Consider the following 13500-nt stretch of genomic DNA (forward strand, 5'->3'; position numbering starts at 1 on the left):
CTCTTCCAGTAGACATTCTATTTCAGATGGAAACAAATCCAAACTGAGCTAATTTGTGTACAGCTGCGGGCAGTATAAACATGGCTGTGTGGAATTCTTTATGGAGTAGAGGCCTTTGTACTCCATACTTCACTGAAGTTAATAAGTAGGTGTCAAACTTTGAATTAAAATTCCCAGAAGAGGACACAGCACAAAGGACAATAAAAATGATTTTTAAATAATCATAGGGATAAATAGCATCCACTTCTGACAAATGTAAGTGCTGGCATAAAATGTTATTAGGCTACAGAGATCGTCTTTTGTTCAGGAAGTCTGTTTTATTCTCCAGCCATGTCATTCATCATCCTAATGACCCCTCAAAATGTAAATTAAATAGCAAAGATGGATTCACTCGAAAAGCATCTTTGTGCTTGGTGTTAAACCATTTTTCTACTTTTATTCTTATATATCAGTTCATTTCTTTGCTGGGGAAAAAAAGCCCTCAATCCTTGAACACTTTATAGGGTAAGTTCATGTAATTCATATTTTCAGTAAACAGTTCATTCATTCTCCAGTACTCTGGAATTTGCGATTAAAAAAAACCCACAAAAAAACCCGAAATCACATTTTAAAATGCTATGCCCTGTAAATTATGTCTGATTCAGAAAAATCTTAGAAACCTGTGCATGCATTTGCTTTGTTTTATTCAGAAGCGATCTGGTCTGGGGAAGCCCTCAATAGGAAAGGATTAGTGAAAATTTCAAACAGCCTGAGTTTACTGAACTGAATGCATTAATGGCTAGGCAAACACCATTTCAACCATTAATGATAAAAGAAAAAGGTCATGAGCCAAATTAGTTGCAATTTCTTGTTCTGTATTGATAAGAACATTCCCCATTCCTATGATGAATAGAGAAATCAGGGTTTTGTACTTGACCTGAATTTATGCATGAGCACACACACAACAGGAGTGATGGAGCAGCCCTGCTCGGGAGGCATCCAGGAAAAATACGCCGGGAGAGGAATACAGCAGCAAATCATGCCTCATTTTGGCATGATTGGTCCTCATTTGCCTCTCTCTGTCTCTCCTTCTCTCTCCCTCCCCAGCTACTCTCCTCACCCCCTCCCCAGCCTAGCCTCTCTTTCTGCAACTTATAAATCATTCTTTGGCCGTTCCTGCTTATGGGAGAGCTCAGCTAACCCATGTGTCTCTCTAGCTCTCAGCTCTGTGTGTGTGAGTGAATGTATATAAAATGAAGGTACAAGTAACTGCACTGCTGAGGTTTACCTGATGTCCAGTGGACACCCATTAATCTGTGCGAGGGGGTTTCTACAGCCCCAATCTGCAGAATAAATTATCATTAACCAAGCTAGGTATGCCCTATTTTATGAGGTCAGAATTGTTGAAGAGAGACCCCAGAGCGGTGGCTTGAAACCATCCAGCTGGGAAAGAAGCAAGCTGGTAGGCAGCACCACAGTGAAATCTAGGCTCTTGCAAGCGCTAGGGACGAACTGCTGGTCTGGCTTGAGGGACATCCCCAAAGCCTGTGTGGTTCGTGGGGATTGCTGCATCTTAGAAGCTCCCATATTTAGCAGCAGTTCCTAGGCAGGGTCCCCCCCTGGTTGACTGTCACCTCCTTCTGAAGGTTTGGCTGATTAAAGAGCACATTATGACAAACAGGGGTTCACAGTAAGATCCACATAGTCCACCCAACATCCAATGGGTTATTGTTAATGGAGAACTTTCTTTACAACATGACAGAGCTGAATTCAACGCAAGACTCAAGAGTGTCAGCATGACAGTTGGCCACATAAAGAGACTCTCGTCTGAACTCAAGCAACGGCTGTTTCACTTCTGCCCATCAGTTTCCTAAAAATGCACATTTTGATGGGCCCATGGATTGGTATATGATTTAAGAGCAGCGCTAACGAGTGAGGAGGACACTAATGCCACGTGTCCACAGGGTCTTGACAAGTCCTGGTGGGAAAAGAACAAGAAGATGGGGAAGGGATGTAGTCTGAGCGATAAAGTAGGCATTACTCCTGACAAAACCAGGCATGGCTCTACGCAGACATTTAACTCTAGTACTATACATCGAGAGATGTATTTTTAAATTTTATTTTTAATGGGAGGATAATTGCTTTACAATGTTGTGTTGGTTTCTGACATACATCAGCAAGAATCAGCCGTAGGTGGGATCTAATCCTCAATCCTCAACTAGAGTCTGGGTAGATAACTGGTTAGGATTCAATAAGTTAATTTATTTTTGACCCCAGGCAGGAAAACAATGTCCAGTCCAGCAACAGGGAGATTTCCTACTGTGGAGAATGTGCCTTTTAAACTTTGCAATCTAATAATAACATAAATTCACACCAATATGGTACCTTCTTAGAAACACAGAATGTGCACACACAAAACCCTTCAAGAATAAAAGAAATAAGCTCCTCCCCTAAATGTTTTCAGAGCAAATTCCCAGTGAAGAAGGATCTCACAGTTTGAATGCATAGACTTTTAACCAGATCTAAAATTCCTGCAAACAGGCCCCTTTATAAATGACTGACAGTCTCACTAGGAACTCTACAAAATAAAATCCATGCTTCATTAGTCCTCCAGCTGAACTCAGAATCCTCTGGCTCAGAATAAATCTCAGCCTTTAAAAATAAATTCTCCTCTGAATTAACATCTCAGAATCATTAATCTTTGGAGTGACCCTTCCATTTCATTTGGAAGAGAACTACCGCATTTCACAAAAGGTCTTTTTTTTCTTTTGGCAGACCATGATTTCATGGCGAGAAGGAAAATAGCATGGCTTTTTTCTTCTTATCACTTCCCCATTCTCACCCTCAAGGTGGCTGCTTTTTCCTTCTCAACCAAAACACCCTAAATCTAAAATTAAGGGGCAGCTATAGACTGAATCAGGAAGGGACTGAAAATTAAGGTTTAGGTCTGTGGAAAAATAAAAATAGACTAAAGGGAATGATTATACATTTCACGGAGAAGGAAGCTCTGTGATTAATAAAAGTTTAGTAAATTCACAAGGGCTGGGATTTTATTCTTCATCGCGGGGATCTGGTTTGTCAAAAAGACACAACTCCGCTTGATTTTTCCACAATATGGAACATGGAACATGAATTATGTTAATATAATTAACAAGTCAAATGAAGAGATGAGGTCTGTGTGCAGCCAGGAGAGACACTGCTCCCTTTCACCCAATGTGTCAGATATCAGAGGAACAGAAATCAAGTTTTAAATACATGTGGAGGGCTTGTTCTACAGGGTAATTCTTACTGTAATTCCTCCTGAAGAAGAGATCCACTCTGGAAAGTAAATAATTGTTCCTTTATATGCTGGTATACTAATCTAGATTTTCAAACCTGAACGTTTACCAAAAGCAGAGTATGCCATGCTGTCGGCCAGCTTTCACCATGAAGCCCACACAAGTCAGGTCTCAGAGGAGAGCCTTTCTGGTGTAAGGACTGCTGGGTTCACTGTATTTCCTTCTCTTATCATCCTCCATCTTATCATTGGGCTTCCCTTGTGGCTCAGCTGCTAAAGAACCCGCCTGCAATGTGGGAGACCTGGGTTCGATCCATGAGTTGGGAACATTCCCTGGAGAAGGGAAAGGCTACCCACTCCAGTATTCTGGCCTTGAAAATTCCATGGACTGTATAGTCCATGGGGTCGCAAAGAGTTGGACATGACTGAGTGACTTTCACTCACATCTTCCTTCAACCTCAGTTCTTCCCTCTTTCAAGGATATTCCGTGGAACCATCTGTGTCTTTCCGTATTTTGGGATTCTTCAGCCAGAATTAGTCCCCCGAGGCTCAGAGGGTAAAGCATCTGCCTGCAATGAGGGAGACTCGGGTTCAATCCCTGGGTCTAGAAGATCCTCTGGAGAAGGAAATGGCACCTACTCCAGTATTCTTGCCTGGAGAATCCCATGGATGGAGGAGTCTGGTAGGCTACAGTCCACGGGGTCATAAAGAGTCGGACACGACTGACTTCACTTCACTTCAGCCAGAAATGACTCCCTATAAGTTTGTCTGTTACCCACTCCTTCCAAACAATTCTATCTTCTACTATTAGGTGGTGGTGGTGGTGGTTTAGTCACTAAGTCTTGTCCAAGTCTGTGACTCCATGGACTACAGTCCACCAGGCTCCTCTGCCCATGGGTTTTCCCAGGCAAGAATACTGGAGTGGGTTGCCACTCCCTTCTCTGGATGATCTTCCCGGCTGAAGGATTGAACCCAGGTCTCCTTCTTTGCAGGTGGATTCTTTACCAACTGAGCCACCAGGGAAGCTCTATCTTCCTTTATTTTTTAAAATTTAAAGATCATATTTATTTGGAGGAAACAAAAAACCCCACAACCCAAAGGATAAGATTTTACATATCAAGACATCTCCCAGGGATTAGGTCTACAGATTACAAGTCATTTTCATAGGAGATATTTTTGTACAAATGTTCCATGTATTGAGGAGGAGGTCGTAAACTTTGTTTTAACAGGGTGGCAGGTAGAGGAGCAGGGGGAAAACACCTTTTTTGTGTACATCTACTTGGAAGGAGTAAACAAGAAGAGAGTAAACCCTACAACTTCATCATCTACAGCAAATGGTTTAAGAAAAACACCCTCTCAACCTTGGGTATCTCTAAAAGCCACTTGCTAGCTACTAGGCACTCCAAGCCAATTATTTAAAGCTATTTCCCTTGGTATATCTTTTATGTCCACTGGGCAAATGATTCATTATGCTCACTGCTGCGGTACTCATGAACCAACACTCCTGCACGAAACACAGCATTCACCACTCAGCTCTCCATGCTTACCAACTCTAAATGGCTCTCCATCACCGAGAGGGTAAATCTACAGCCTGTAGAGCTACGGGCTGCCCCATCCTAAGCTTTCCTGTCTGGTTCATCTGGGCATTTCCTTCTGAACAATCTCTCTAATAGCAGAAATTGGGACTGGTACTGAAATGCATGTAGCCTACCTATAACATGAGGGGCTTCCCTGGTGGCTCAGCTGATGAAGAACACTCGTGGCAATGCAGAAGATGCAAGAGACATGGGTTCAATCCCTTCCCCCCTGGGTGGGGAAGATCCCCTGGAGAAGGAAATGTCAAAGCACTCCAGTATTCTTGCCTGGAAAATTCCGGGGACAGAGGAACCTGGTGGGTTACAGTCCATGGGACTCCCAACTTGAATTTGAGGGAAAAATGAGTCTGAGAGAGATACTCTCAGTTCTAAATTTGTGTTTGTGCCCAGTAGTTGCCTGTTTCAGGGATGAGGGTGCTGGGGCTTTGAAGCCCTGAAAACTCCATCCTTGGCTCATTATAGGTTTCAGAGGCAGTGAAAGGGATGGAGCCCTTTGGGTCCTTGTCAGTGATCACTGAGTTGCTAGGGATGGAGCACTTTGGGTCCTTGCCAGAGATCACTGAGTTGTTAGGGATGGAGCCCTTTGGGTCCTTGTCAGAGATCACTGAGTTGTTAGGGATGGAGCCCTTTGGGTGCTTGCCAGTGATCACTGAGTTGTTAGGGATGGAGCCCTTTGGGTGCTTGTCAGAGATCACTGAGTTGTTAGGGATGGAGCCCTTTGGGTGCTTGTCAGTGATCACTGAGTTGTTAGGGATGGAGTCCTTTGGGTGCTTGTCAGAGATCGCTGAGTTGTTAGGGATGGAGCCCTTTGGGTCCTTGTCAGAGATCACTGAGTTGTTAGGGATGGAGCCCTTTGGGTCCTTGTCAGAGATCACTGAGTTGTTAGGGATGGAGCCCTTTGGGTCCTTTTCAGTGATCACCGAGTTGTTAGGGATGCAGCCCTTTGGGGTGCTTGTCCCCAAAGGGGACACGGAGTTGTTCATGGTGGATCTGCACTTCACTGCATCTTAGTCCTGGGCGAGAGCGAAATTTGACCACTCACTTGGGCCATTTGAACAAGGTCGTTTGGAGGGCAGATCTCACTTCTGGGCAGATCATACTGACAGGACTGGCCTTGGAAGGAATCATGTGATAGAATGTCTCTGTATACCCTCTCCTGTTACATTACAGGCTATGGAGCTTACCTGTTATCAGCTAATTTTATTTCATCCCCTACTGTCTGGAGATGTGCCAAGAACTACTAAAACAGGAGACATGTAGACAAGTGAAAGTTTATGGATCCAGTTGACTTTTGGTGATGAATCTGCGTGACGAGGAACTAGGTCTGAACCAGGTGTGCAATTATTTTTTAAGTCCTCAAAATACATTAAAAAAAAAACAACAAACAAAAAACTCCTTTCAAATGCCTCTTATTCACCCTCTGCCTGATATCCAACCCTGTTCATGTTTATTCAGTTCCAATGTGCCTTTCAGATTTATGATCTTGTTCCTACTTCAGAAAGGTTTACATGACCCTAAGCTGGGTGCTCAGCCTCGTGCTTGCTGGATCTTGTCATTACTTTCCACCCACACATTCACAAACTGGGAGAACACTCATCTGACCCCCTGGCCAGGTCTTGCTGGAGAACCCTTTCTTCAGATTGGCTGCAGCCTACCCTGACACATGGATGTCCCAAGATTCCCACAGCTAAATTAAAATTAGTACACTAGAGTCATTAAAGAAAAATGTTTTTTTCCAGAACAAAGGAGGGACATGCAAAGGTCAGATGGCCTCCTTAACAGAAGATGGACATGTTCCCATGATGTCAGGCTTGCGGGCAGAGCTAAAAGCACGTACGGTCCCCTGCTGTCTCCCCTCCCTGCCAGGAAAACTCGGAGCATGCAAGTCTGCCATCAGGACAACCTTTGATTGCTTTTGGACTAGTTTAACTTCAAGTCCATTGGATTAAGGTCCTTTAAAAAGGGTCTGTATTCCATGCTCCATGGAAGAAATTTTATTAGCCAAATTGAAAAAAAACTGAATGACAATAAGGCAGACATATATTACATCAAACCGAGGGCTGCAGAAGAAATCCCATTATAATATTTGATTTGTAGATTTCTTAACCGGAAAAAGAACAACAGTACTCATGAAGAGATTTTACTGTATTAATTTGGGCTATTCTCTTAAAGGCTTTCTTTTTAAAAAAGACTTAAATTTATTTTTAATTAATGATAATTGCTTTACAATACAGCATTGGTTTCTGGCAAATGTAGGAAAAAGTATTTCAAATATGTTGACTTCAACTTTAAAAAATAGTACCTTTCTCTGAATTACATCTCCAGTGAGTCCTAACTTGTAAAATACAAGTCCTCTCTCAACTTCCCGTAATGAGATACTTGCTCAGGCTCACCTACCCAAACCCCTAGCACTAGCTGGTATTTGTAATGCTCCTGAATCATCCCAAAACCATCCCCCCACCCCAGTCTGCGGACAAACTGTCTTCAACGAAACAAGTCCCTGGTGCCAAGAAGGTTGGGGCCTTCTTGTCTAGATTTTCTGCTATGAGGGGAGGAGACTGGCTTCAGCCTGGTTTGTCCAACTCCAAACAGAAACACTACTAAATATCCATGACCACGTGTGATTCTAAGGGCTCCTTCTCTGCACTTACTATTTGTAACCAAAGTCAGCAAGTGTTGCACTTATAATTTCACAGACACTGCGATAGTCAAAACTATGCATGGAATGTTTTAGTAATGAACCTAATATGAATACTTTAGATAATGCCAAAGCAAGAGAAGAAAAAGTATATCCCTAATATCATATTGGGATGGGAACTCAAAAAATAAAATATAGTGAAATGTCACTGTAATTTGAGAACAAATAAGAGAGTAGGTAATGGGAAGATTGGGATAAATTAAATAAATCTTGTCTGTAAAACATAGACATTGATGACATTATATGAAATTTCAAGTGAATAAAAACTGTCAATTAAGTAGAAGCTTTAGCATATGTATAATGTCTGAACTTTGCCATTTTAAAATAGCATTTTATTTTCTGTATTATATTTCAAAATGACATCCAGGATTTCAGTTACAAGAGAAGGAATGTTTATTTCAATTAAACGTTATCATTACTCCAATGCTTGCAGATACTTTTCTTAGCTCTTCCTTTATTGTTTCCTACTTTGTCAGTTTCTTTTTAAAAACTGTGCTAGTGTGGATTTTGAAAAGTTACTATCCTACGACCTTTGTTCTTAAGCATTTCAGATGGACATGCAACCCAACATAACTTTAAGACATCTTTCTCTTTTGTGTATTGTCATCCATCACTTGTAACTTCTGAAAAGACTAAAGCGTGCACATCCATACTGTATCTTTTTGAAGTGGCAGCTGTCTTTGTCAAAGTGTTGCATCTTTTCAAGGAAATGTCAGCAATGTTATTGTTGGGCCTCCCTTTGCCCAAGAGGCCAATGAGGGCTGAACCACGAAGCCAACAAGACAGTTAAATCAATAGCAGTCACCGCACCATTGTTCACCCAGCAGAATCTTCATTTACAATGAGGTTTTTACATCATTAGAGCAAGAAACAGGCCTGTCGATCTCTACTGGTTTCAAGTGCTAGATGAAAGAATTAATTTGATGGTCACAAAAAATATGATGTAACTGTGTGCCTCACACCTTTAAAAATTCATGTTTAGGTTTACAACTTAGAAGAACAGATGTATTGCCTAGAATTAAAACCCCTGATTTATCAATTCTTTCTTTTTCTCATAGTCTACATAGACTCCAAACAGATCTAATCTTATACAGAGAAAAGCAAAAGGTTTCAATATAATTCCTTGAAGATGAATAATATATTTGAAATACATTTATGTTGACACATCACAACACATGCTCTATCATGACAGACTTCTTTGAAAGGAATGAAAACATTCCATAACACCCAAGCACACCTTCTCAGGGGCAGATGTGGTTTTGGGAGCCCCTGGAGGAGATTGCTTAAAAAAGAATGCAAAGTAAGGAACACAAAATTAAGTACAGGGTCTTCTAAGAGGACAATGCAATCCAAAAGCCCTGAAATTTAAGCTTGATCAACTGAATGGTAAATTTACCCCTGCCTCAACCATTGAAAAGCACATGTATCCTTCTGTTGTCCACTGACAAATTCTGAATGAACTGGGCTTCTAGTTTGGTCTTGTTCTCACAGTGGCCTCTCCAGACCTCCCCTGGATATTCTGTCTTAGGGCTGGGAGAGAAGGCATGGGTATGTGGGTTCCGTCCACAGCGTTCTGTGAACATCCTGAAAAACTGCCGGTGGCCACTCCCACCCAGAGAGACAGTGGCCAGAGAATACTTTCTGAATTTTACACAATTTAGGGGGCTGGACAGGCTTGCCAATAGGTATAAGCTTATAGCTTTCTGAACTAGCTTTATATATGTGCATGTTTTGTTTCTAATCATTTATTTTTAGTATGGATTTTCAATGGAAAATTAATCAGAAAAGCAATAAAGAAATGCGGTAAAGAACATCATCTATTGGAATCAGAAAAATAAATGTACAGTTACAGAAAAAATGTTACTGTATGGTCTACATTATGATTTTAAATGGTTATGATACTAAGAGATTGAAAACACAGTATCACTTCACTCTTTAAACTGGTCTTCTGTATCATACACTATGATTAATGGGTCAAATCCAGCCCACCACCTGTTTGTACAAATAAAGTTTTATTGGAACACAAGCGTACTCACTCATTTACATATTGGCCATTGCTGCTTTCATGTTGCTTTGCCATGGCAGACTTGAATGTCTGCAGCAAAGACCAGATGGTCCCCAAAGCCTTAAATCTTTATTACCTGGCCCTTTATAGAAAAAAGCTTGCTAAATTCTGTTCTGTTCTACTTTTATTTGCAGAATTACCTGTAGAAAATTAGAGGCTGACATTCACACTTACTGATTTTTTTTTTTTAACTTTTAATTTTGTATTGGGGTAAAGCTGATTCATAATGTTGTGATAGTTTCAGGTGAATAGCGAAGGGACTCAGCCACACGTACACGTATGTATATCCACATTCTCTCCCTAACTCCCCTCCCATGTAGCCTGCCACAAAACATTGAGCAGAGTTCCCTGAGCTATACAATAGGTCCTCGTTGGTTATCCATCTTAAATATAGCAGTGTGTACATGTCCATCCCAAACTCCCTAACTGTTCCTCCCCCCAGCCTTCCCCCAGGCAACCATAAGTTCATTCTCTAAATCTGTGAGTCTCTTTCTGTTTTGTAAGTAAGTTTATTTGCAGCAACATGGATGGACCTAGAGACTGTCATTCTGAGTGAAGTAAGTCAGCGGAGGAGAAATATCATATGACATCCCTTATGTGTGGAATCTAAAAAGAAATGATACAAATCACACTTACTGGTTTTAATACTGTGATGATCTTAATTCTGTGATCTAGACTTCCATTATCTAGGTTCTCTGAGGTCATTTTTCCATTCTCCTCTCTGTTTGGAATTTCCTTTCAACACTGTCTGCCTAAAGGAAATGGTTCCTACCTTCTCCCTGAGATGGCTGCTCTAAAAGTCATGTCTGGGTAACGAGCACATTCTAAATTACTTGTCTCTTTCTTATTTTTCTAAGGATCTGGTGTAACTACCAATGTTTCATCACACCCCAGATCTCACTGCAGTGTCTGATACCTATAATGTTGCAGTGTATGATCTCACAGTTATGAAGAAGGTGAGAATATTCAAACACAGGACAAATTTCTAATGGAGTTTCTGGAATATTTGTGAAGGAGTTGGCAAGTTCTGGGAGTCGACTGTCCTGAGACTCTGATCACATTCTCCTTTTGCTACCCAGGCAATTTAACACAAATTTAGGGTATATTAGCCTAGACAAATTAAAACTAGGATACTATTATCGAAGTAAAGAAAGAAAGTGAAAGTGAAGTCACTCAGTTGTGTCCGACTCTTTGCAACCCCATGGACTATAGCCTACCAGGCTCCTCTGTCCATGGGATTTTCCAGGCAATAGTACTGGAGTGGATTGCCATTTCCTTCTCCAGGGGATCTTCCTGACCCAGGGATCGAACCCGGGTCTCCTGCATTGTAGACAGGCGCTTTACCGTCTGAGCCACCAGGGAAGTCCTTATCAAAGTAAACACATCCTCAAATATAAATTGCTTCAGAATGTGCAAAAGGAAATTCTGTATTATTTGATGTTACCTATGTAAGTCTCTTTGGAGTGACTCTTGGACTCACAGATCCTCACAGAATATTATTTGGGCATCATGATAACAGCATCACTTAGACAGCAGAGCCTAAGTGCCGCCACCCGTCCTCTGATAGTTTAGCCAGCATTTGTCATCCTCCCTTCCCACCCAATCCTTCCTGAAGCCTGTGTGTTCCTTCCATCTGAGATGGGCTGGGACTGGGGACCTTTGCTACAGTGCCTGCACCTGGACAAACATCTCTCCAAGCAACGAAACACAAAGAAATGTGAAGGGACTAAAAATAAATCCATGCCTGTGCAGTTGGGCAAATTATAAATAACAAGATACAGAAGATCACAAACCCAATTACCACTTGTGAGGTATCAGAGCAAAAGCAGGGACCTGTGCATGACCCCTGGCACACGGCAGGGGTGTGGCAGACCACCCAAGCCACCTCTCTGGCCTGACCCCTCACCCCATATAAGAGACCAGCTTTCCCTCCCCTCCTCAGGGAGCAAGCAGAGAAATCTGTTCCTTGTTTTCACTCCTAATGGCTGCAGCATGAGTCCCAATGAAGACTTGTCTGAATTTCTTCTCCAGCCTCTTATCAATTACTATTGACCAAGGAGTCTAAGAACTCTGATCAGTAACATATCCACGTCAACATTCTGAGCACGGAAGAGACTCTCATGAGATCAGCAACATGGAGAATCACTGCAGGATTTGCTCCCATATCTGCTGTGGGGATCAGCATTCCACACTGTGACCTCTCCTCCTCAAACAGCTCAGAGGGAGGGTGTGGACTTGCGGGGGAAGATGGGAGTGACGCCCCGTCCCGGACAAGAAAGAGGACATGGCCACCCAGAACATGGTCACCCTGAGGCTGACACAGACCGCTCTGTGACCCGCGAGGAAGAGAAAAGCCATTCTCACCATCTGGACAGACAACGTAGAGGGAATCAGCTTCGGCCCTCCCCCAATCAGTCGTTTTTTTTAATCCAAATAAACCATTTTGTTCACCAGGGCTGGGCCTGTCTGCTTCCTGGTGCTGCTTCAGCTTTCTTTTCACAATGAAGATGATCAGAGCCTCCTCAACACCTCCCACAACAGGAACAATTTCTCTTAGGGATGTATCTGAAGCACTTCAGAGTATGTGACACAGAGCAAGTATTTAATAAATGCTAGTGATGTGCTAACTTTGAAAGTCCCTTTTTAGACAGTGCTATTGACTGAAAATTTGTCTTCTCCAAAATTTATATGTCAAAGCCCTAAAACATGATGTGACAGTATTTGGAATTTGGAGGTAGAGGCCTTTTGGAGGTAATCAGGGTTAGAAGAGGTTGTGATGGTAGGAGTCCTCCTCACAGGATTAGTGCTCTTTTAACACATAATGACTGGAACCATATTCATATGTCTTTTGTTACCCAAACATTACTGACCAGACATATGAAAACGTTTTTAGAGAGTGATACAATTAACATTCCGTTACAGTTCAGTTCAGTCATTCAGTTGTGTCCGACTCTTGTGACCCCAAGGACTGCAGCACGCCAGGCCTCCCTGTCCATCACCAACTCCTGGAGCTCGCTCAAACTCATGTCCATTGAGTCGGTGATGCCATCCAGCCATCTCATCCTCTGTCTTCCCCTTCTCCTTCTGCCCTCAATCTTTCCCAGCATCAGGGTTTTTTGAAATGAGTCAGTTCTTCGCATCAGGTGGCCAAAGTATTGGAGTTTCAGCTTCAACATCAGTCCTTCCAATGAACACTCAGGACTGATCTCCTTTAGGATGGACTGGCTGGATCTCTTTTCAGTCCAAGGGACTCTCAAAAGTCTTCTCCAACACCACAGTTCAAAAGCATCAATCTTCAGTACTCAGCTTTCTTTATAGTCCAACTCTCACATCCATACATGACTACCGAAAAACCATAGCCTTGACTAGCCTTTGTTGGCAAAGTAATGTCTCTACTTTTAAATATGCTGTCTAGGTTGGTTATAACTTTCCTTCCAAGAAGTAAGTGTCTTTTAAATTTCATGGCTGCAGTCACCATCTGCAGTGATTTTGGAGCCCCTCAAAATAAAGTCTGCAACTGTTTTCACTGTTCCCCCATCTATTTGCCATGAAGTGATGGGACTGGATGCCATGATCTTAGTTTTCTGAATGTTGAGCTTTGAGCCAACTCTTTCACTCTCCTCTTTCATTTTCATCAAGAGGCTCTTCAGTTCTTCTTTGCTTTCCACCATAAGGGTAGTGTCATCTGCACTATTAACATTACTGTGTGAAACTGTTAGAGCTTAAAATTGATCAAGGTTCACTATACAATTTAATGTTATTGTTATGACTTACCTTTTGGTCCATTAGGTTTTTGTGCTAACCTTGTGTATATTATAAACACAAAATTTCCCAAAAATGATGCAACGTGAAGTTTTGAGTGAAGAAGAGTTTTTCAGTGAACTTT

General features: G+C 42.0%; 1 protein-coding gene across 9 annotated transcripts in view; it reads right to left on the minus strand.

Moving 5' to 3' along the window:
• Positions 1-13500, minus strand: part of AFF3 (AF4/FMR2 family member 3) — a 582175-nt gene that overhangs the window by 351072 nt on the left and 217603 nt on the right. The gene's annotated exons all lie outside the window — the stretch shown is intronic.

This window comes from Bubalus bubalis, chromosome 12 (genome assembly GCF_019923935.1).
Source record: "Bubalus bubalis isolate 160015118507 breed Murrah chromosome 12, NDDB_SH_1, whole genome shotgun sequence".
In the NCBI taxonomy this organism is placed as follows: domain Eukaryota; kingdom Metazoa; phylum Chordata; class Mammalia; order Artiodactyla; family Bovidae; genus Bubalus; species Bubalus bubalis.